This window comes from Phoenix dactylifera, unplaced genomic scaffold, assembly GCF_009389715.1.
Source record: "Phoenix dactylifera cultivar Barhee BC4 unplaced genomic scaffold, palm_55x_up_171113_PBpolish2nd_filt_p 000178F, whole genome shotgun sequence".
NCBI classification, from domain to species: Eukaryota; Viridiplantae; Streptophyta; class Magnoliopsida; order Arecales; family Arecaceae; genus Phoenix; species Phoenix dactylifera.
In genome coordinates, this window is record NW_024067711.1 from 425,350 (window position 1) to 448,373 (window position 23,024).

Consider the following 23,024-nt stretch of genomic DNA (forward strand, 5'->3'; position numbering starts at 1 on the left):
TATCCACTTGGAACATCTCTTGACAGTAGAGCGTTCCAGAATTGGTCACGTTTAGTGAAATGTACTCCTACACTTCACCTATGTGACATATCAATGTCTCCACACTCCTTGGTTAAGAGGACAACCAACGTATATGTCTCACAATGACCTAATCTCGACAATGCTGTCGTCCTATTAACAGCGTATCATTTGGTCGCGAACAGGTTTAAGAACTTGAAGATAAATCCTCCTTTATCATAAAATAAGTCGTAAGGACTTCATCATATAAGAGTTCATTTGAAGACGTACAATAAAATGATGAATAATGCCAAATAACACTTTATTAATTTGTCAATTCATTTACAAAATTCAATCATCAACACGCTGACGATTGATATTTAGGATACAATTTCCAACAACTCTCACTTAGCCTAAAGCCAATCGGCACAGTATCTAATACCCATCTTCGACTTGTATTCGTTGAACTCTTTGATGCCGAGGACTTTGGTAAATCGGTCAGCCATATTTTTTTCTCTATCAATCTTCTGTAGATCAATGTCACCTCGTTCTATAATCTCTCGAACTAGGTGATAGCGTCGTAGAATATGCTTGGTCCGCTGATGTGCTTTAGGTTCCTTTGCCTGAGCTATGGCTCTAGTGTTATCACAAAATATAGAAACTCGACCATCAATAGAGGGTGCCACTCCAAGCTCGGTGTTGAACTTGCGCAACCATATGACTTCCTTGGCTGCATCAGATGCTGCGATGTATTCTGCTTTGCATGTAGAATCCGCCATTGTGTGTTGCTTGGAACTCTTCCAGCAGATAGCACCACTCTTAAGAGTAAAGATATAACCCGACACGCTCTTGCTATCATCTCGGTCTAACTGGAAACTGGAATCAGTATATCCTTCAAGCTTCAAGTCAGAATCACCGTAGACAAGCCACTGGGCTTTAGTATTTCTCAAATACTTAAGGATAGTTTTTACAACCTTGCAGGAGTTGCTGCCTAGATCAGAATGGTATCTACTCACTACTCCTAGTGAGTATGCCACGTCTAGTCTAGTACATATCATGGCGTACATTATAAATGGATTTGTGAAGCTTACACACTTTAGACTCATCTGCAGATTTAAAACCTTCAGGTTATATCATGTACACTTCCTCTTCTAAATTTCCATTTAGAAAGATGGTTTTAACATCCATTTGCCAGATCTCATAATCTAAATGTGCTGCTATCGCAAGCATAATCCGAATGGACTTGAGCATTGCCACAGGAGAAAACGTCTCGTCATAGTCAATACCATAGCGCTAACGAAATCCTTTGGCAACCAGATGGGCTTTATAGGTCTCTACCTTTCCTTCTGCGCCCCGTTTTCTTTTGAAAATGCACTTACACCCTATAGGTTTAATCCCTTCGGGTGGGTCAACTAATGTCCATACATCATTGACCTTCATGGATTTTATTTCAGATTGCATGGCTCTAAGCCATGCATCAGAATCATGCCTCTACATAGCATCCATATATAGATGATCGGATCCTCATCGTTTTCTTCAAGTTCGACAGGATCCCCGTCTCGGACCAAGAAACCATAGTATCTGTTTGGCTGACGTGGTACTCTACCTGATCTCCTTAATTGGTACATCTAAGATGGGTTTGGCATCTGATCTAATTAAATCTGACTCAATAGGTTCAGTGAATGGTGTTGGGTCTTCTACATGTTGAACTTTCCTAAGTTCTACATTAGAGCTTCTACTTCCTTCTCTAAGGAATTCCTTCTCTAAGAACATAGCTCTATTGCTTACGAACAACTTTTGTTCTTCAGCAAGGTAGAAATAATATTCTTTAGTTTCTTTAGGATAATCGACAAAGAAATATTTGTCAGACTTGGCTTTAGGTTTGTCGGCTTTCAAACATTCGACATAAGCCGGACACCCCCAAACCCTAAGGTGAGAAAGTACCGATTTCCGTCCCGTCTACATCTCATGTGGTGTTTTATTCACAGATTTCAGGATTGTATGTTAGACATACAATTATAGTTTCATGCTTTATATAAATATTTAAATTCTGGTATTTATTTTTATGGTAGAGATTAGATCTCAAGCATGCATGAAAATTAAAGAGTTTAATTTTTAATTGCTTCCGCTGATTTCTAGAAAATTTTTAAAAATCATGCATGCAGCCCGCCAGGGATCTTTTCAATGATATCAGAGCCAGGTTAAAGTAATGTTTAAATGTTTATGTTTAAAACATGATTTTTAATCCTAATAGTCAATAATCAGATTGGGTGGATCACCAGGCTGTCCGATCATAAGAGAAAGAAGGGTTCATAACCCTCTCTTCTCATTCAATGGGGTCTCTTATGATGTGTAGGGGTGTCATTGTAATCCAATCCTTAAAGATGAACCATGAAAAGAAGATTAAAAGTAGTTTTAATCTTTGTATTTGAATCTAAAATTATAGATATGTTTAGATCAGATCTAAAAGTGATTTATGATTGGTTTATTTTCTGTTTTTGTACGACAAATCAGATCTGAAAATCAGTTGCATATGATGTACATTGTTTAGGTTAAATCTATGTTAGTTTATATATATGATGTATGAACATAATTAAATCAGATATAAACATGAATTAAATCTGAAATTAACATGTTTAATGATGCAAACCCCATCAAGAATAACGAGACCCGTCCAACAATAGGGAAACCCAAGAACGCCCACGATCAGGTTCGGTTGGGAGACCTCAACCCGTTGCTTCAACAAAAACAAGAACCTTGGTATATTTGACCTCAACCCGTTGTTTAATGTGAAACAAGAACCTTGGTACAAGGAAGACGCCACAAATAGTAGTGGGAATCCGCTTGATAAGTCGATGATGAACGCCACGGAAAATTCTGATAAGTTCGAATAGTCCTTCAAAGAACCAAAGAAAATAAAACTCACCAATTTTCTGAAAAATATGATCTCCCCCTTCGAATAAGCCAAAGGCTTTTTAAATACAAAAGGTCCATAAATTTGCAGCTGCGAAAAAAGAAAACCCCAAAATAGGCCGGCTTAAATTCGCCTAAACAACTAAAAAGGAAACAAGGAATTTTCTTATTCCTTTCTTCTTACAAAACTGAAATTATGAACCTAAAATATCAAATAAGGAAAGTAAACGAGCTGTCTTGAAAAGGTTGCTTGAAATTGCAGCCACTTATTCTCCTTGATGAGTCAAAATAGAAAAGCAACCAAGGATGGAAATAAGCCCCAATAACACGCCAATTGTGCTGCAATCTTTGAGGATTTCTTCCGGATTATTCCACAGCTTGAATTATGGAATTCCAGCCTTGTGGAACATGTTCATCACCTTCAATGGACCTCCACAAATTTGCTTGAGCCTAAACTTCTTTAACCAGCCCGTTTAATGCCTCCTTGAACACTTTAGCTCGTGCTCTTGTAACCGGCCCAGTTGGAACTTGAACGAATTCCTTTGTAGTCACGCCATTATTTGCATCTTTCCCCTCCTCTTGAAAAGGATTTGCCCTCAAATCATCACCTACATCAAAAGGACTCAAATCAGTAATATTGAAAGTAGCACTAACATTGTACTCACCGGGCAAATCTAGCTTGTAAGCATTGTCATTGATGTGCCCTAGAACTTGGAAAGGACCATCCCCTCTTGGAAGCAGTTTGGAACGTCTTTGCGCCGGAAATCTCTCTTTTCTCATATGCATCCAAACCCAATCTCCGGGTTCAAAAATCAGCTTATGTTGCCCTTTGTTGGCTTGTTCTACATATTGCTCGGTTCTCCTCTCTATATTGAGCCTTGCCTTCTCATGTATCTGCTTCACAAATTCAGCCTTTTTTTTCCATCCAAATTAACACGCTCAGAAACAGATAATGGAGATAAATCCAATGAAGTCAAAGGATTAAAACCATAAACAATTTCAAACAGTGAAAACTTAGTAGCAGAATGAATAGCACGATTATAAGCAAACTCAACATGTGGCAAACAATCCTCCCATGTTTTGATGTTCCTTTTAATCATAGCCCTCAACAAAGTAGACAAAGTCCTATTCACTACTTTGGTTAGACCATCAGTTTGTGGGTGACAAGTAGTAGAAAACAAAAGCTTGGTACCTAGCTTACACCACAAAGTCTTCCAAAAGTAGCTCAAGAACTTAGCATCTCTATCCGAAACAATGGTTCTAGGCATGCCATGTAATCTCACAATCTCCCTAAAGAACAAATCAGCAACATGCGAAGCATCATCCGTTTTGTGGCATGGAATAAAGTGTGCCATCTTAGAAAATCTATCCACAACCACAAAAATCGAATCTCTTCCACGTTTAGTCCTAGGTAATCCAAACACAAAGTCCATTGAAATATCAATCCAAGGCTCACTAGGAAAGGGCAAAGGAGTATACAAACCGTTGGGCTGCACTCTGAATTTAGCTTGCCTACATGTAACACATCTACCACAAATCCACTCAACGTCTCGTTTCATGTGTGGCCAATAGAAGTGTTCCTACAAAACAGCTAAGGTCTTAGCTACTCCAAAATGTCCCATTAATCCCCCTCCATGGGATTCCTGCACTAACAAATCCCTCAAAGAACAGATAGGCACACATAACTTATTTTCTCGAAACAAGAACCCATCATGTCTAAAGAACTTACCACAAGCGTTTTTTCTCACAAGCCTGGTACTCTTCACAAAATTCATGGTCATCAATGTATAAGCTTTTAATGTGTTCAAATCCAAGCAATTTTGCATCAAGTGTAGAGAGTAATGCATACCTGCGAGAAAGTGCGTCAGCGACCACATTCTCCTTACCTTGCTTATACCGGATGACATATGAAAACGTCTCAATGAACTCTACCCAAGGAGCATGCCTTTTGTTTAGCTTGTGTTGGCCCTTCAAGTGTTTCAAGGACTCATGATCGGTGTGCATCATGAACTCCTTAGGCCATAGGTAGTGCTGCCATGTCTCCAAAGCTCGAACCAATGCATACAACTCCTTGTCATATGTTGCGTAGTTTAAGGCTGCCCCGCTTAATTTCTCGCTAAAGTAAGCAATTGGTCGTCCATCCTGCATAAGAACTGCACCTATACCAATACCTGAAGCATCACATTCAATCTCAAACGTTTTAGAAAAGTTAGGAAAATACAATAAGGGGGCGTTGGTTAGCTTCTCTTTGATCAGCTGAAATGCCTTCTCTTGTTCTTCTCCCCATCTAAATCTGACGTTCTTCTTGATCACTTCAGTAAGTGGTGCGGCTATGGTACTAAAGTCCTTCACAAACCGCCGGTAAAAACTAGCAAGTCCATGAAAACTATGAACATTACCTACACTTGTGGGACTCGGCCACTCTTGGATTGCTCGTACCTTCTCTTCATCAACCTGTATGCCTTGTGCACTAACAACAAATCCTAGAATACAAGCTTATCGGTGCAAAAAGTACACTTCTTCATGTCAGCAAATAACTTTTCTTTCCTAAGCACATCTAAAACCGATTTCAAATGTACGACATGGTCATCCAAATTTTTGCTATAAATGAGTATATCATCAAAATAGACAACAACAAACCTGCCTATAAATGCATGCAAAACATGATTCATAAGTCTCATAAAAGTGCTTGTTGCATTAGTCAAACCAAAAAGCATAACTAACCATTCATACAAACAATATTTTGTTTTAAAAGCAGTTTTCCATTCATCTCCTTCTTTCATTCTAATCTGATGATAACCACTCTTTAAATCAAGAACACACAAGAACCATGCAACTCATCTAAGCGAGGAAAAGGATGACGATACTTTACCGTTATGTTGTTGATGGCTCGGCAATCAACGCACATTCTCCACATCCCATCCTTCTTAGGTACAAGTAAAACTGGAACGGCGCATGGACTCATGCTCTCCCTCACGTACCCCTTCTCCAATGACTCACTTACCTGCCGTTGAAGCTCCTTTGTCTCCTCGGGATTGCTCCTATAGGCTGGTCGGTTTGGAATTGTCGCACCGGGAACAAAGCCAATTAGATGTTCAATCCCTCGAATTGGTGGTAATCCATGTGGTGTTTCCTCGGGAAAGATATCCTCAAATTCCTGCAAAAGAGAAACAACAGAACTGAGCAAAGCAGGGTCAAGTTCGTTAGTGTTTAAAAATGCCTCCTTGTACAAAAGTACAATCATCGACTGATTTGAAAACATTGCTCGCTTAATCTCACTCACTTTTGCATAGAAATTCTTTTGTTTTTTCTCTGAATTTCTCTCAATGGCTGAATTTTGATTTTCTTTTTCTCTCTCATTTTGCTCGGCCACTCTCCGATTTTCACTCTTTTTCTTTTGCTCACTCTCTTTATTTTGATCACTCTCTTTTTGCAACCTCACTTGATCGTCATAAACCTGTTTCGGTGTCATCGGTACAAGAGTGATGGGTTTTTGGCTAAGCACGAACGAGTATTTGTTGGTGAAGCCATCATGCTTAACTCTCCGATCGATTGCCACGGTTGGCCTAATAGTAAATGTCTAGCTTGCATTGAAACTACATCACACAAAACTTCATCTTCATATTTTCCGATGCGGAATGAAACCAAAACCTGCTTATTCTCCTTTACCTCGCCACTATCATTCAGCCATTGCAACTTGTACGGCCTAGAATGTTTCAGTATGGGCAGTCCTAATTTCTCCACCAAGGTTGTGCTTGCAAGTACAACTTCCTCCATCAACAATCATACTACATATCTTGTCTTTGACATAGCACCTAGTATGAAAGATGTTCTCCCGCTGCACTTCTTCAACTTCTTTTGCTTGCAAGCTTAGGAGTCTTCTTGACACCAACAATTCACCTTGGACCGCATATTCTTCATCATCCACGTCCTCCAATGGTGGCATAGAGTCGGTATCGGACTCGTCATCAGTTTCGATCTCTCCGTTACCCCTTATCATCATGACTCTTTTGTTCGGGCAATGACTTGCTATGTGACCCGTGCCTTGACATTTAAAACACTTAATGCACGGTTTCGAGAAGTGGAAGGGTTAGATTTACCTTGAGTGCTATGGTTGGTTGTCTCTTGTTTTGGCTCGAATTTGGGTTTTGCAGTTGGTTTCTCAAGTCGACTCTAGCACAAAGGCTGCTAACTGGCATGCCCTCGAGCCGTCTCTCAATCTGGGCTAGTCGACTCCTGATGGATTGGCAGAAAGTAGGATTTCTGAGTGTAGAGCGTGAGTCGACTCCGACTGAGACCGAGCCGACTCTAAGAGCAAAGACAGAGAAGTATTTTCTAAGGTACAGTGCTCGAGTCGACTCCAACTGTGGGTGAGTCGACTCCTACGAAAAGACAGAAGATCCATTTCAAGCCAACTGTTATCGAGTCATCTCCAACTGATACCGAGTCGACTCCTGCGAAAAGATAGAAGATTCATTTTTAGGCCAACTGATACCGAGTCGACTCCAGCTATGGACGAGTCGACTCCACAAGAATGACAGAAGAATATTTTCTAGGGCACTGAGATCGAGTCGACTCCTGTTGAGGCTGAGTCGACTCCGAGGACCAAGTCAGAGATCAAGTCTTCCAAGCTTATGATTCCGAGTCGATTCCAATTGTGGACGAGCCGACTCCAACAAGAAAAACAAAGTCAGTTTTTGATACACTGAGACCGAGTCGACTCCAGCTGTGATTGAGTCGACTCCAATGAGGAAAGATAGAAAATCATTTTCTGATTCACTGAGATCGAGTCGACACCTAAAGGTCGCGAGCCGTTTCCCGCTTTTGGCGAGTCGACTCCTAAATATCGCGAGCCGTCTCCTGGAAGAATGCCTGGTCAGTGCTATTAGAGATACAGTGAGCGAGTCATCTCTTGAAGAATACGAATCGTCTCCAGTTTCAACCGAACCGTCTCCTAGTCGAGCGAGTCAACTTTAATCTCAACGGTCATATTGTCAGGCTGCATAGTAATGTCAGAACAGTTCTCTTACTCCCTCTAACGGCTATTTTTCGAAAAAAAGAGCTTTGAAAAGTATTTAAAAGAAAAGGAGAGACAAGAACAGAGTATCCATTGAAGGGCATTCAATTTTACATCTATCCAAAAGAAAGATTAGAGCCTTTTAAAAAGGAAAAGAGGAGTAACTGCATAGTATGCTTCACATTCAAGGCTCGATTATCTGATCCTCAACCACCGGCATATTCAAAAGAGGATCCAAAAAAGGAGAAGCCACATCTTCCTTCAATATAAAATATGTTTGAGAGCTTTTTTGTAGTTGGTGAGCCGGGAAAAACCAACTAGGTTGGATTGTGAGCCCTAGAAAATAATCGATTTGGTTCTAGCCGGTGAGCCTGTGAAAATCGATCGAGTTCGTTGTAATCTCGTGAAAACAACAAGTTAAGTTGTGAGCTTGTAAAACAACCAGGTGTAATCCTAGGGATTATAGTGAACTTCCAAGTGAGGCTTCGGAAGTGGACGTAGGAGTAGAGTTGGCTCCGAACTACTATAAAATTCCGTGTGTTTGTGTCGTGGTTCTTTGAGCATCTCTTCTTTATTGCTTTATTAATAGGTTGATTAATCTTCTTAGTTTAAAATCAGGAAAGCTTTCACAATTCACATTAAATTACATCAAAAAGTATCAAAGTGTTATTAGTACCCAATTCACCCCCTCCCTCCCCTCTTGGGTTGTCTACTGGGCAACAAGTGGTATCAGAGCAGGTGCTCTTATAGTGATTGTTGTTCGAATCAAACTAGAGTAAAAGATTAAATGACAACTCAACACGGGTCTTTTCTTGCAGAGGGACAGTCGCCTAATAGGCCACCGTTGTTTAACGGAACTAACTATACCTATTGGAAGGCTAAAATGAGAATTTTCATTCAAGCCCAAGATTATGATGTATGGAGCATCATTGTAAATTGACCACACATTCCTACACACACAGTAGATAACATCCCTATTCCCAAGCTTGAGAAAGATTGGGATGAAAATGATAGGAGAAAAGCCCAATTAAATGCTTAGGCTATGAATGTCTTATATTGTAACCCTAATGAATTTAATAGGATCTCCTCTTGTGTTTCAGCCAAAGAAATATGGGATAGATTTGAAGTTACCTATGAGGGTACTAATTAAGTTAAAGAGTCTAAGATAAGCATGTTAGTGCACAAATATGATCTTTTTAAGATAGAACCAACTGAAACCATTACTTGCATGTTTACTAGGTTCACTGATATTATTAATGGGCTAAAAAGCCTAGGTAAATCATATTCTAACAGTGAACTTGTTAGGAAAGTGCTGTGTTCTCTACCTCGGACTTGGGAGGCAAAAGTAACGGTAATCCAAGAAGCCAAGGATCTCAACATGCTTCCACTCGAAGAACTTCTTGAATTCTTGATGACTCACGAGTTGACTATGAAGCAACATACCGAGGATGAGAGCCAAAGAAGAAAGGTAATAGCACTTAAATCTACTACTAACAAAGAAAGTGCTTGCAGTAGTAGCAGTGAGGATGAGAATGAGGAAGATGAGGAAGAAGCTCTACTTGTGAGGAAGTTCAAAAAGTTTATGAACAAAAGAAAACCTTACTACAAGAAGAGATACACCCCTCATGCCTTCGACAAAGAGAAAGGTAAGGAAAAAGAAAAAGAGACAGTCGGGTGCTATGAATGCAGAAAACTGGGGCACATTAGAGCTGACTACCCATTTGTGAAGAAGTTTAGAAAGAAGAAAAAGAAGGCACTCCTCACATCCTTGAGCGAAACTGAAGATTTATCATTAGAGGAAGAACCACAAAAAAAGAAAGTCACTGCCTTATGGCCGATGAAACTAAGGTAAGCTCTGAATTTCATCCTGATTTCATTTTTGAAGAATTATATGATGCATTTAATGAACTAATAGATGAATGCAGAACTCTAACTCTAAAGAATAAAGAATTAAAGCTATCTAATCAATTTATCATGCATAAAATAGAAATCTTAACAAAGGAAAAAGAAAAACTAATTAAAGAAGTTTCTGAATTAAAAACAAGTAATCAATCTTTAAATGATGAATTAACCAATAACATAAACTTACTGAAAACTGAAAATCAAAATTTAAGTAAGGAAGTTGATAAATATAAATCAATTGTTGAAAAGTTTACTTTTAGTTCAGAAAAATTACAAATGATCTTTAAAAGTCGTAGAGTTGTTTTTAATAAAGTTGGCTTAGGGTACAAACCTAAAGACAAACACAAATTACTTCAAAACCTTTTTGTAAAAGCTAAAGATACTCAAACTGAAAGTTTAACATGTTTCTGTAGTGATAGAATAGGACATAAAACAAACATATTTAATCAAAGAAAAACAGTAAATCAAAAGAAAGAAAAAAGAATTTGGGTTCCAAAAGGGACCACCTATACTAACCATGAAGGACCCAAGAAAGCTTGAGTAGGTAAATTTATTTGATATGTGCTTCTAGGAGTATCTTGCGGCCAAACACAATGAAAGGAGTTGGTACTTAGACAGTGGCTGCTCAAGATACATGATGGATGACAAAGAACATTTCTTCACCCTTGAAGCAGGAAGGTGGTGTAGTGACTTTCGGTGATAATAACCAAGGTCATATGATAGACATTGGTAAGATTCAAATCACCCCTTCTACCTATATTGATAATGTATTGTATGTTGATGGTCTTAAGCATAATTTGATTAGTATCAGTCAACTATGTGATAGAGGATTCGATATTTTATTTAAATCATCATTATGCATAGTAACCAATCCAATTGACAATAGCATAGTATTCAAAGGACTTAGACGTGGCAATATATACATGGTAGATCCAGATGATCTCACTAAAAATAGCCACTATTTAATAGCTAATAATGCTAAAGTCAATGAGGCAAATTGGTTGTGGCACCGTAGATTACGTCATACTAGCATGGACACACTATCTAAACTAATTAAAAAGGAATTAGTAGTTGGTTTACCAAAACTCGAATTTGAAAAAGATAAAATTTGCAATGCGTGCCAATTTGGTAAACAAACAAAGAATTCATTCAAATCTAAAAATGCAATCTTAGCTACTAGGCCACTAAAACTACTCCACATGGATCTTTTTGGGCCAACTAGAACTACTAGTCTTGGTGAAAAGAGATATGGTCTTCTAATAATAGATGACTATTCTAGGTTCACAAGGGCTCTATTTTTGGCACATAAAGATGAAGCTTTCAACTTATTTAAGAAATTTTATAAGAAAGTCATAAACGAAAAGAATACCACTATTATAGCTATAAGAAGTGATCATGGCACAGAATTTGAAAATCAACATTTTGAAAATTTCTGTAGTAAAAGAAGAATAGAACATAATTTTTCTGCACCTAGAACTTCATGGCAAAATGGAGTGGTAGAAAGAAAAAAGAGAACTTTATGTCACGGCTCCTCGAATCGGGGCTGGACCGGACGCGGATCAAGGTATAAACCAGATCAGGTCGCTGGACGGGTTCGAGGTCTGACGGTGCTCTCTAGAGATTTGGGCAACTTGGAGACCAAATCTGGACCCTAGGATCACCTAGGGAAATGTGTGCAAGATGTAGGTGGAATACCCAAGAGCATGGGGCCGTGGGCACGTGCTCCAAGGCGTGTATTGTTGAGAATACATGCTGGTTCATCATTAGGAGGAAAGCTGCTGCAACGAGACTGATTCAGCGTTGTGGGCTTATCTCAAAGCATGGACTGAATCCGGGAAATTGGGATGCATGGAAATGTGTGCCACTGATGGAGGAATGTGGCATAAGTCTCCAGAAGGCAAGGGACACGTTTTAACACGTTTTTATAACTGAAAACATGTATGGTTAGAAGACGTGGCTGAAACGCTGTTTCCACGCGCTTTCACTTTGAGGGGCATTTTGGGAACTCTACAGAAGTCCGTTCAAAGTGGAAAAGGTGCCATCTGGAAGGATTCTTCGTCCTGAATCCAACGAATCTAGTTTTATGATAATCGGAGTTCGTTTGAGGCACGAACTTGGCTGTTTTATCTGATTGCGCAGAATCCTGCGGGAATCGGGGTTTTCCTATCTTATCTAGAATTCATCCTTATCTTGTGCATGGGAAGTTGAGTTCGTGAGGGACTTGTAACTAGAGGTTGTTCCTCTATAAGAGGACCCTCAAAGGGGAGGGATTGGTATCCGGTAGAGCTGGAGAGGCCAAGAGAGTTTATTGTAATCAGTTGAGTGGTTATTCAATAAAGTTCTCTTCCCCTACATTTCTTCTTCTCCTTCGTGGTATTTTCTGGTGTTGTGTTTCGCTGCATTATTGTTGTTAGGCGTGACCTAAGTCATAGAGACTAGGTACCCACGCCAGGAAGGCTGATCGGTTATCTTTGATAGACTGAGCCGCACGTTGTTGGGATTCGCTTTGTAATCCCTTCGTTCGTGTCACTTGGTATCAGAGCCATACCAGAAATAAAGGAGACGACCTCTACGGTAACTTCCATGGTGGGAATGGCGGACGCATCATCCTCGACCATGGATCCCAATCTAGCCTCAGGAGGAGGCACGGCGATGGGTGGAGCGCATCCAGTTGATGAATCTCTGTATGGGTTACGTATTGCATCTCCGGTTATCTCCGCCGACAAACGATTACGGAGGTGCGAGGCCCAAATAGCTGAGGTTGAAGGATGGATGGAGGACCTTGAGGGTAGGGACGCAACCCTCCGAGGTGAGATCGCCGCTCAGCTGAACCAGATTTCCTTCGATATGGAGCGGCGCTATAAGGAAGTGCTGCGGCGTAACGAGGAGTTGGAGATCATGGTGAAGGCTCTCCAAAATCAGGTGGTTGGCCTTTTAAAGGAGAGTACCACCACAGGCGTATCCTCTTCTCCATTGAAAATGGAGGTCGCAAGAGAGGCTACGCGCCCCCTGCACAAGCTTGATGTTTCCAAGCCACAAGAGTTCTGCGGACGACGGTCCGCGAAGGAGGTGGATAACTTTCTTTTCGCCGTGGAGCAATACTTGCAGGTAACCGGCGTGAGGGAGGAAGCCATGAAGGTGAGCACGGCGGCCATGTTCTTGAGGGATGTGGCGATGCTTTGGTGGCGACGTCGGGCCGACGATGTGAAGCGAGGGGCTGTTCCAATCACCACTTGGGTACAGTTCCAAACTGAACTTCGAAAGCAATTCTTCTCCGCGTTCGCTAAGGATGATGCTCGAGCACGACTACGGCGGCTCACGCAAAAGGGCGATGTGCGTGAGTATGTGCGAGAGTTCAGCGAATTGTTGTTGGAGGTACCAGACCTCAGCAACGAGGACTCTCTCTTCACTTTTCTTGACGGGCTCAAACCGTGGGCAAAGATGGAGTTGCAGCGAAGAGGAGTCCAGAGTTTGAACGAGGCGATAGCTCAAGCGGAGGCTCTCATCGAGTTCAAGACTCAACCCACAGCTCCCAAAGCCCAAGCATCGAAACAGGGCAAAGGTGGGGGAGCGAAATCAGGTCACAAAGGAGGTACAAAGGGCTCGAATCCGAGCTCCTCGAGTGGAGGGGCTTCCCAAGCGAAGGGCAAAGGGGTGGCGCAAGGTACCAGCACCATCTCATGCTATATTTGCAATGGACCGCACAAGGTGAAGGACTGTCCATTGAGGGGCAAGATAGCATCTATGGCGGTGGAGGAGAAGCAAGAGACCGACCAAAGGATGGGCTCACTCAGTCTCAATGCCCTGAAGGCCAAGGGGCCACGAGGTCTGCTCTATGCACCTATCTGCATTGGTGGTCACATCTTCCAGGCACTCATTGATACGGGTGCCACTGACTTCTTCGTGGACCTAGCTACGGCAAAGAGGTTAAATCTGAAGATTGAACATGATGAACACACGTTCAAGGCGGTCAATTCCGCAGAAGTGGCTACCAGCGGAACGTCGAAGGATGTTGAGATCCAATTCGGCGCATGGACCGGACGGGTGACAGCGGTGGTCGCCCCGATCGACGACTACGAGGTGGTCATCGGCATGTCTTTGCTTGCCCAGCTACAAGCCATGATAAAGCCGGATTCAGATGTGGTGGTGGTCCTGAATCCGAGTGGAGCTTGCGTAGTTCCAGGGAAGCGAGTTAAAGGGACTCCGCAGCGAGTCCTATCGGCGATGCAACTTGCTAAGGGGCTGAGAAGGGGACTTCCAACATATATTGCGTCCCTTCAGGAGGAAGAACTACTGGAAGGAGAGGAGATTCCAGCGCCCATCGAGGGTGTTCTCACTGAATTCGGGGATGTGATGCCCCCCGAGTTACCCAAGCAATTGCCGCCAGAAAGAGAAATCGATCATCGGATTGATTTGGTGCATGGAGCACGTCCACCAGCTCAAGCACCATATAGGATGGCCCCACCTGAACTCCAGGAGCTGAGGAGGCAGCTAACGGAGTTGGTGGACAGCGGGTTCAATCGACCTTCGAAGAGTCCGCATGGAGCACCGGTACTTTTTCAGAAGAAGCACGATGGTTCGTTGAGACTCTGCATCGACTACAGGGCCCTCAACAAGCTCACGGTGAAGAACAAGTACCCCATTCCTCGGATTGATGATTTGTTCGATCAACTTGGCAAGGCACGATGGATTTCCAAGTTGGATCTTCGCAGCGGGTACTATCAGGTTCGCGTGGCGGAGGAGGACATTGAGAAGACTGCATGTGTGACAAGGTACGGGAGCTTCGAGTACCTTGTCATGCCTTTCGGCCTCACCAACGCACCAGCAACTTTCTGTGCTTTGATGCAGCGTGTACTCCACGACTTCATCGATAAATTCGTGGTAGTATACTTGGATGACATTGTTGTATACAGCCGGACATTGGATGAGCATGTGGCACACCTGAGGCAAGTCTTCTCTACCCTACGGCAGCACCAACTCTTTGTGAAGAAGGAGAAGTGTGTGTTTGCGCAGCAGAGGGTGCCGTTCCTCGGGCACATCATTGGGGATGGAAGGCTCATGATGGATCCCTCAAAAATTTCAGCCATAGCCGAGTGGGAGGTACCTACACGTGTTACACACTTACGCTCTTTTCTTGGCTTGGCAAATTACTATAGGAGGTTCATCACCGGATATTCGAAGTTATGCGCCCCACTGACGGATTTGTTAAAGAAGGATCGTCCATGGCGGCGGTCAAACCAATGTCAGGAGGCATTTGATCGTCTCAAGCAGGCGGTCACGGCGGAGCCGGTCCTCGTGCTACCGGACTTTTCTATTTCTTTTGAAGTCCACACCGACGCATCAGATTTTGCCATTGGAGGGGTGCTCATGCAGGAAGGGCACCCAGTGGCCTACGAGAGTCGGAAGTTGAACGACACCGAGCGCAGGTATACGGTTCATGAAAAGGAAATGACTGCAATTGTGCACTGTCTTCGAACCTGGCGTCATTACCTCCTCGGATCTAAGTTTGTGGTGCGCACGGATAACGTGGCCACAAGCTACTTTCAGACCCAACCAAAACTCACCCCCAAGCAGGCGAGATGGCAGCAGTTTCTGGCTGAATTTGATTTCGACATCGAGTACAAGCCGGGCCGAACAAATTCAGTCCCTGATGCTTTGAGTAGAAAGGCACAGCTGGCTGCAGTCTCTTCCTTTTCCGGACCAGCAAGTAACCTAATGGAGAGGGTCAAGACCGAGATGGAGAAGGATCAATGGGCCACTTCCATGGGTGAACTCATCAAAGACGGCAAGGCGCGCCGTTTCTGGACCGAAGGAGGGCTGATTTTGACACGAGGGCGACGTGTCTATGTGCCTTCAGGTGGAGGGCTGAGGCGCGAGGTGTTGCGAGAACACCATGATTCTATGTGGGCGGGACACCAGGGGGTGCATCGGACCCAAGCTCTCATAGAACATAACTACTATTGGCCGAAGATGCGGGATGACATCGAGGAGTATGTTCGCACTTGTCTACTATGCCAACAAGACAAGGTTGAACATCGACGGCCTGCGGGGTTGTTGGAGCCATTACCTATACCAGAGCGTCCGTGGGAGAGTGTCTCCATGGACTTCATCATAGGACTACCTCTGGCGGATGGGAACAGCTCTATCATGGTAGTGGTGGATCGCTTCTCGAAGTACGGAGTCTTCATTGCAGCACCTACTACTTGCCATGCAGAGGACGTGGCGCGGTTGTTCTTTACATATGTGGTGAAATATTGGGGAATACCGCGGAGTATCGTTTCTGATCGCGATGCTCGCTTCACGGGGAGGTTCTGGACGGAGTTATTTCGGATGCTCGGAACGGAGTTGAAGATGTCCACGGCCTTCCACCCTCAGACCGATGGCCAAACAGAGCGAACCAATGCATTATTGGAGATGTATTTGAGGCACTATGTGAGTGCCAACCAGCGGGATTGGGTGCGACTCTTGGACCAAGCCCAATTCAGCTACAACTTACAGCGATCGGAGTCGACAGGTAAATCACCATTCGAGGTGATTACAGGGCTGCAACCAGACACTCCGGGAAGTATCGCAGCAGACTACATGGGACGTAGTCCGACCGCCTACAGGTTCGTGAGGGATCTGAAGGAGGATACAGATTTGGTTCAGGTCTCCTTGTGGAAGGCGACCAAACGAATGAAGAAGTGGGCTGACATAAAGCGGCGGGCAACTGAATTTCAGGTTGGTGATCGGGTATTGGTGAAGCTTTATCATCACATGAAATTGAAGTCGGGCTACCACAAAGCACTTGTGAGGAGGTATGAAGGTCCCTTCATCATCACACATCGAATTGGAGAGACAGCATACCGATTGTCGCTGCCTTCCAAGCTGAAAGTGCACCCGGTGTTCCACGTGTCCTTGTTGAAACCATTCAAAGAGGACACAACTGACCCTTCTCGGGCTCGAAGCGGGCGAGCTCCAGTGGCCGTACGAGTTCATTACACCAAGAAGGTTTCTGAAATCAAGGCGGACAGAAAAAAGGGTAACCGTGTGCAATACTTAGTCCGATGGAAAGGACTATCAGATTCAGAAGCAAGCTGGGAATATGGTGACGAACTATGGCAGTTCGAAGACATCATCAACGAGTACCGCCTAGCCTTGTCAGGGGCGACTTCGGCTTAGGTGGGGGAGGGTGTCACGGCTCCTCGAATCGGGGCTGGACCGGACGCGGATCAAGGTATAAACCAGATCAGGTCGCTGGACGGGTTCGAGGTCTGACGATGCTCTCTAGAGATTTGGGCAACTTGGAGACCAAATCTGGACCCTAGGATCACCTAGGAAAACGTGTGCAAGATGTAGGTGGAATACCCAAGAGCATGGGGCCGTGGGCACGTGCTCCAAGGCGTGTATTGTTGAGAATACATGCTGGTTCATCATTAGGAGGAAAGCTGCTGCAACGAGACTGATTCAGCGTTGACTGAATTCGAGAAATTGGGATGCATGGAAATGTGTGCCACTGATGGAGTAACGTGGCATAAGTCTCCAGAAGGCAAGGGACACGTTTTAACACGTTTTTATAACTGAAAACGTGTATGGTTAGAAGACGTGGCTGAAACGCTGTTTCCACGCGCTTTCACTTTGAGGGGCATTTTGGGAACTCTATAGAAGTCCGTTCAAAGTGGAAAAGGTGCCATCTGGAAGGATTCTTCGTCCTGAATCCAACGAATCTAGTTTCATGGTAATCGGAGTTCGTTTGAGGCACGAACTTGGCTATTTTATCTGATTGCGCAGAATCCTGCGGGAATCGGAGTTTTCCTATCTTATCTAGAATTCATCCTTATCTTGTGCATGGGAAGTTGAGTTCGTGAGGGACTTGTAACTAGAGGTTGTTCCTCTATAAGAGGACCCTCAAAGGGGAGGGATTGGTATCCGGTAGAGCTGGAGAGGCCAAGAGAGTTTATTGTAATCAGTTGAGTGGTTATTAAATAAAGTTCTCTTCCCCTACATTTCTTCTTCTCCTTCGTGGTATTTTCTGGTGTTGTGTTTCGGTGCATTATTGTTGTTAGGCGTGACCTAAGTCATAGAGACTAGGTACCCACGCCAGGAAGGCTGATCGGTTATCTTTGATAGACTGAGCCGCACGTTGTTGGGATTCGCTTTGTAATCCCTTCGTTCGTGTCATTTAGAAGAATGGCAAAAACCATGTTATGTGAAAGCGATCTCCCAAAGTATTTCTGGGCTGAAGCAATTAACACCTCATGTCATATTCTAAACACACTTTTGCTAAGACCTATTTTAAAGAAAACTCCTTATGAGCTTTGGAAAGAAAGAAAACCAAAATTAAATTATTTTTATGTGTTTGGTTGTAGATGCTGGATTCATAATAATGGAAAAGACAACCTACAAAAATTTGATGCCAAATCAGATGAAGATATCTTTCTAAGATACTCTTGGTCTAGTGGGCATATAGAGTCTTCAACAAATGAACTCTTATGGTTGAAGAATCTAAACATGTTGTCTTAGATGAAACTAATGATACTCTCTCTAGCAAGAAAGTAATTGTTGATGATGATGCAGGTTTTCTTGAAGACAAAGTTGAAAATGTAAGCATTCATAAGGAGAAACCAAGGCAAACTGAAGAAACTCCTATAATCCAAGAGGAAACAATGGAGCATGATCTTATCAAAGCTTGGAGGTACTCTTATGGTCATCCTAAGGAATTAATCCTTGATGATGCATCTCAATCGGTAAGAACTAGAGCATCTCTTAGAAATTTAAATAATTATTTGGCTTTTGTTTCTCAGTTTGAACCTAAAAATATTGAAGAAGCTGAGAAAGATACTAATTGAATTAATGCTATACAAGAAGAACTAAATCAGTTTAAGAGAAATAATGTTTAGAACTTAATTGAAAGACCCACTGAATTTTTTATTATTGGAACAAAATAGGTTTTCAAAAACAAACTTGATGAAAATGGATTAGTAATAAGAAATAAGGCTAGACTAGTAGCGAAAGGATATAATCAAGAGAAGAAAGAATAGATTTTGATGAAACTTTTGCTCCGGTTGCTAGACTCGAAGACATAAGCTTTTACTTGCATTTACACATCATATGGATTTCAAACTATTTCAAATGGATGTTAAAAGTGCATTTTTGAATTAATATATAACTGAAAAAGTTTATGTTGAACAACCACTTGGTTTTGAAAATCATAATTATCCAAATCATATTTATAAACTTAACAAAGCCTTATAAGGTTTGAAGCAAGCCCCTAGGGCTTGGTATAAAAGGTTAAGTAAGTTTCTTTTGGATAATGATTTCACTAGAGGACATATAGACACAACTTTATTTCTGAAAAAGAAAAATAAATTCAGATTTATATTGATGACATCATTTTCGGTGCTACTAACAATTGTCTTTGCAAAAAATTTGCTGAGCTCATGTAGGGAGAATTTGAAATGAGCATGATGGGTGAGCTAAACTACTTTCTTGGGCTTCAAATCAAATAATTAAAGGAAGAAATCTTCATCAATCAAACGAAGTACATTAAGGAGATGCTAAACAAGTTTGAGATGAAGACAAGCAAAGCAATTGGCACAACTATGAGTTCCTCATGCAAATTAGATAAAGATGAATCAGGTAAAAGCATAGATCAAAAGTTGTATAGAGGCATGATTGGATCACTTTTATATCTTGCAGCTAGTACACCTGATATCATGTTTAGTGTTTGCATGTGCTGGATATCAATCAAATCTAAAGAGTCATACTTGCTTGCTGTTAAGAGAATCTTTAAGTACTTAATTGAAATAATAAATGTAGGATTATGGTACTCAAAAGACTCAAATATAGACTTAATATGATACACTGATGCTGATTTCGCTGGTTGTAAATTAGATAGAAAAAGCACCAATAGTACATGCCAATTCTTAGGAGAAAACTTAATTTCATGGTTTAGCAAGAAACAAAATTTGGTTACATTGTCTACGGCGGAAGCTGAAAATATTGCAGCAGAAAGTTGTTGTGATCAAATTTTGTGAATTAAATAGCAACTTGAAGGCTTTGACATTAATCAAAACAAAGTTTCCATAAATTGTGATAATACTAGTGCTATAAATTTAACTAAAAATTTAATTCAACACTCAAGAACTAAGCACATCGAGATAAAACACCATTTCATAAGAGATCATATTTTGAATGGTGATGTATTGCTTGAGTTTGTATATACTGAAGATTAATTAGCTGATATACTCACAAATCCTTGAGTGAAGAAAGATTTTGTACTCTTAGAAGAAGATTAGAAGTGATTGACCCATTTCAATAATTTATCCTTTAATCATATTGATTTTAATCTTTCCATGATATATTTCAATCCAATATGAGTCTATCTTTGTCATATAGGCTGGACAAGGCTCGAGCTGGCTCGAGGTAGGACTGCACGAGTCGACTCGAGCTTTTGCACGAGTCATCTCGGGGACGGGCGGATGATTTTTTTTTGGGAAAGAGCTATCCCCATTAAAGCTTGAGCTGACTTGGTGATGGGAAGCCGACTGTTCATATCCTCCTTCAAGCCTTTCTCATTCGTGCCCTAGCTCTGCTCCGTTCCTCCTAGATCTCTAAAAAAAACACTCCAAGCCCTTCCGGATTTTCCTCAAATCTTCGCAAAGATGGGAACCTAGGAAGAAACTCGCATTTCGAAGGAAGAGTCCTACAAAAGAGGCTCCAGAGGAAAGAAGGTCCACGCACCGAAAAACCAACTCGACGGAGCCCGTAATCCTGATCTCCTCTTCGCCCTCGGCCGAGAGAGTCGTAACAATAGGTAGGAGAATTGACTTTGAGTTTCTTGAAAGAGAGGGATTTACAATAGGAGAAAAGTTGAAAGCCTTAGGTTGGGATTAGATTTGCTCGTTGGATTTACCCATCTACCCTAATCTAGTTAGAGAATTTTATAGTTCCTTGAAGATGGATACCAAGACAGGAACCTTAATTTGCTCTGTTAGAGAAATTGAAATGATTGTGACCGAACAACTATTTGCATGAGTTATGAAGATGCCGAATGAAGGACCTTACCCCTACAATGCATTCTGATAAATGTGCGGCACTTAGAGCAATCTTGGGTAAGGATGAAATAGGTCCCTTGGAAGCGATTATAGCAACCCAACTACCTGTAGAAATGAGGTTTCTCTATAGTATCATAGGGAGAACTTTGATCTCCAAGACGGGACGTTTTGAGAGGTTGACTAAGAGGGACATTGTAGTAATGCACTCTATGTTAGTAGGTTTTCAGCTAAACTTGCATAGAATGATGATGATTAATATGAGTGAGGCAGCCACAAAGAACAGACTAAGTCTACCCTATGGAATGGTTCTCACTTTACAATTTAGAGTGTTTGAAATTATTATCACTGAGAAGGAGTCATAGAAATCACCTCATCACACTGATGTTTACAATGAAAAATCCTCGCATAGAATAGGTTTAGGAAGGTGAATAGAAAATGACAACGAAAAGGATTTGGACAGCATTCACTAGAAGAAGGAGTGACACGAACGAAGGGATTACAAAGCGAATCCCAACAACGTGCGGCTCGGTCTATTGAAGATAACCGATCAGCCTTCCTGGCGTGGGTACCTAGTCTCTATGACTTAGGTCACGCCTAACAACAATAATGCAGCGAAACACAACACCAGAAAATACCACGAAGGAGAAGAAGAAATGTAGGGGAAGAGAACTTTATTGAATAACCACTCAACTGATTACAATAAGCTCTCTTGGCCTCTCCAGCTCTACCGGATACCAATCCCTCCCCTTTGAGGGTCCTCTTATAGAGGAACAACCTCTAGTTACAAGTCCCTCACGAACTCAACTTCCCATGCACAAGATAAGGATGAATTCTAGATAAGATAGGAAAACCCCGATTCCCGCAGGATTCTGCGCAATCAGATAAAACAGCCAAGTTCGTGCCTCAAACGAACTCCGATTACCATGAAACTAGATTCGTTGGATCAGGACGAAGAATCCTTCCAGATGGCACCTTTTCCACTTTGAACGGACTTCTGTAGAGTTCCCAAAATGCCCCTCAAAGTGAAAGCACGTGGAAACAGCGTTTCAGCTACGTCTTCTAACCATACACGTTTTCAGTTATAAAAACGTGTTAAAACGTGTCCCTTGCCTTCTGGAGACTTATGCCACGTTCCTCCATCAGTGGCACACATTTCCATGCATCCCAATTTCCCGGATTCAGTCCATGCTTCGAGATAAGCCCACAACGCTGAATCAGTCTCGTTGCAGCAGCTTTCCTCCTAATGATGAACCAACATGTATTCTCAACAATACACGCCTTGGAGCACGTGCCCACGGCCCCATGCTCTTGGGTATTCCACCTACATCTTGCACACGTTTCCCTAGGTGATCCTAGGGTCCAGATTTGGTCTCCAAGTTGCCCAAATCTCTAGAGAGCACCGTCAGACCTCGAACCCGTCCAGCGACCTGATCTGGTTTATACCTTGATCCGCGTCCGGTCCAGCCCCGATTCGAGGAGCCGTGACACCCTCCCCCACCTAAGCCGAAGTCGCCCCTGACGAGGCTAGGCGGTACTCGTTGATGATGTCTTCGAACTGCCATAGTTCGTCACCATATTCCCAGCTTGCTTCTGAATCTGATAGTCCTTTCCATCGGACTAAGTATTGCACACGGTTACCCTTTTTTCTGTCCGCCTTGATTTCAGAAACCTTCTTGGTGTAATGAACTCGTACGGCCACTGGAGCTCGCCCGCTTCGAGCCCGAGAAGGGTCAGTTGTGTCCTCTTTGAATGGTTTCAACAAAGACACGTGGAACACCGGGTGCACTTTCAGCTTGGAAGGCAGCGACAATCGGTATGCTGTCTCTCCAATTCGATGTGTGATGATGAAGGGACCTTCATACCTCCTCACAAGTGCTTTGTGGTAGCCCGACTTCAATTTCATGTGATGATAAAGCTTCACCAATACCCGATCACCAACCTGAAATTCAGCTGCCCGCCGCTTTATGTCAGCCCACTTCTTCATCCGTTTGGTCGCCTTCCACAAGGAGACCTGAACCAAATCTGTATCCTCCTTCAGATCCCTCACGAACCTGTAGGCGGTCGGACTACGTCCCATGTAGTCTGCTGCGATACTTCCCGGAGTGTCTGGTTGCAGCCCTGTAATCACCTCGAATGGTGATTTACCTGTCGGCTCCGAT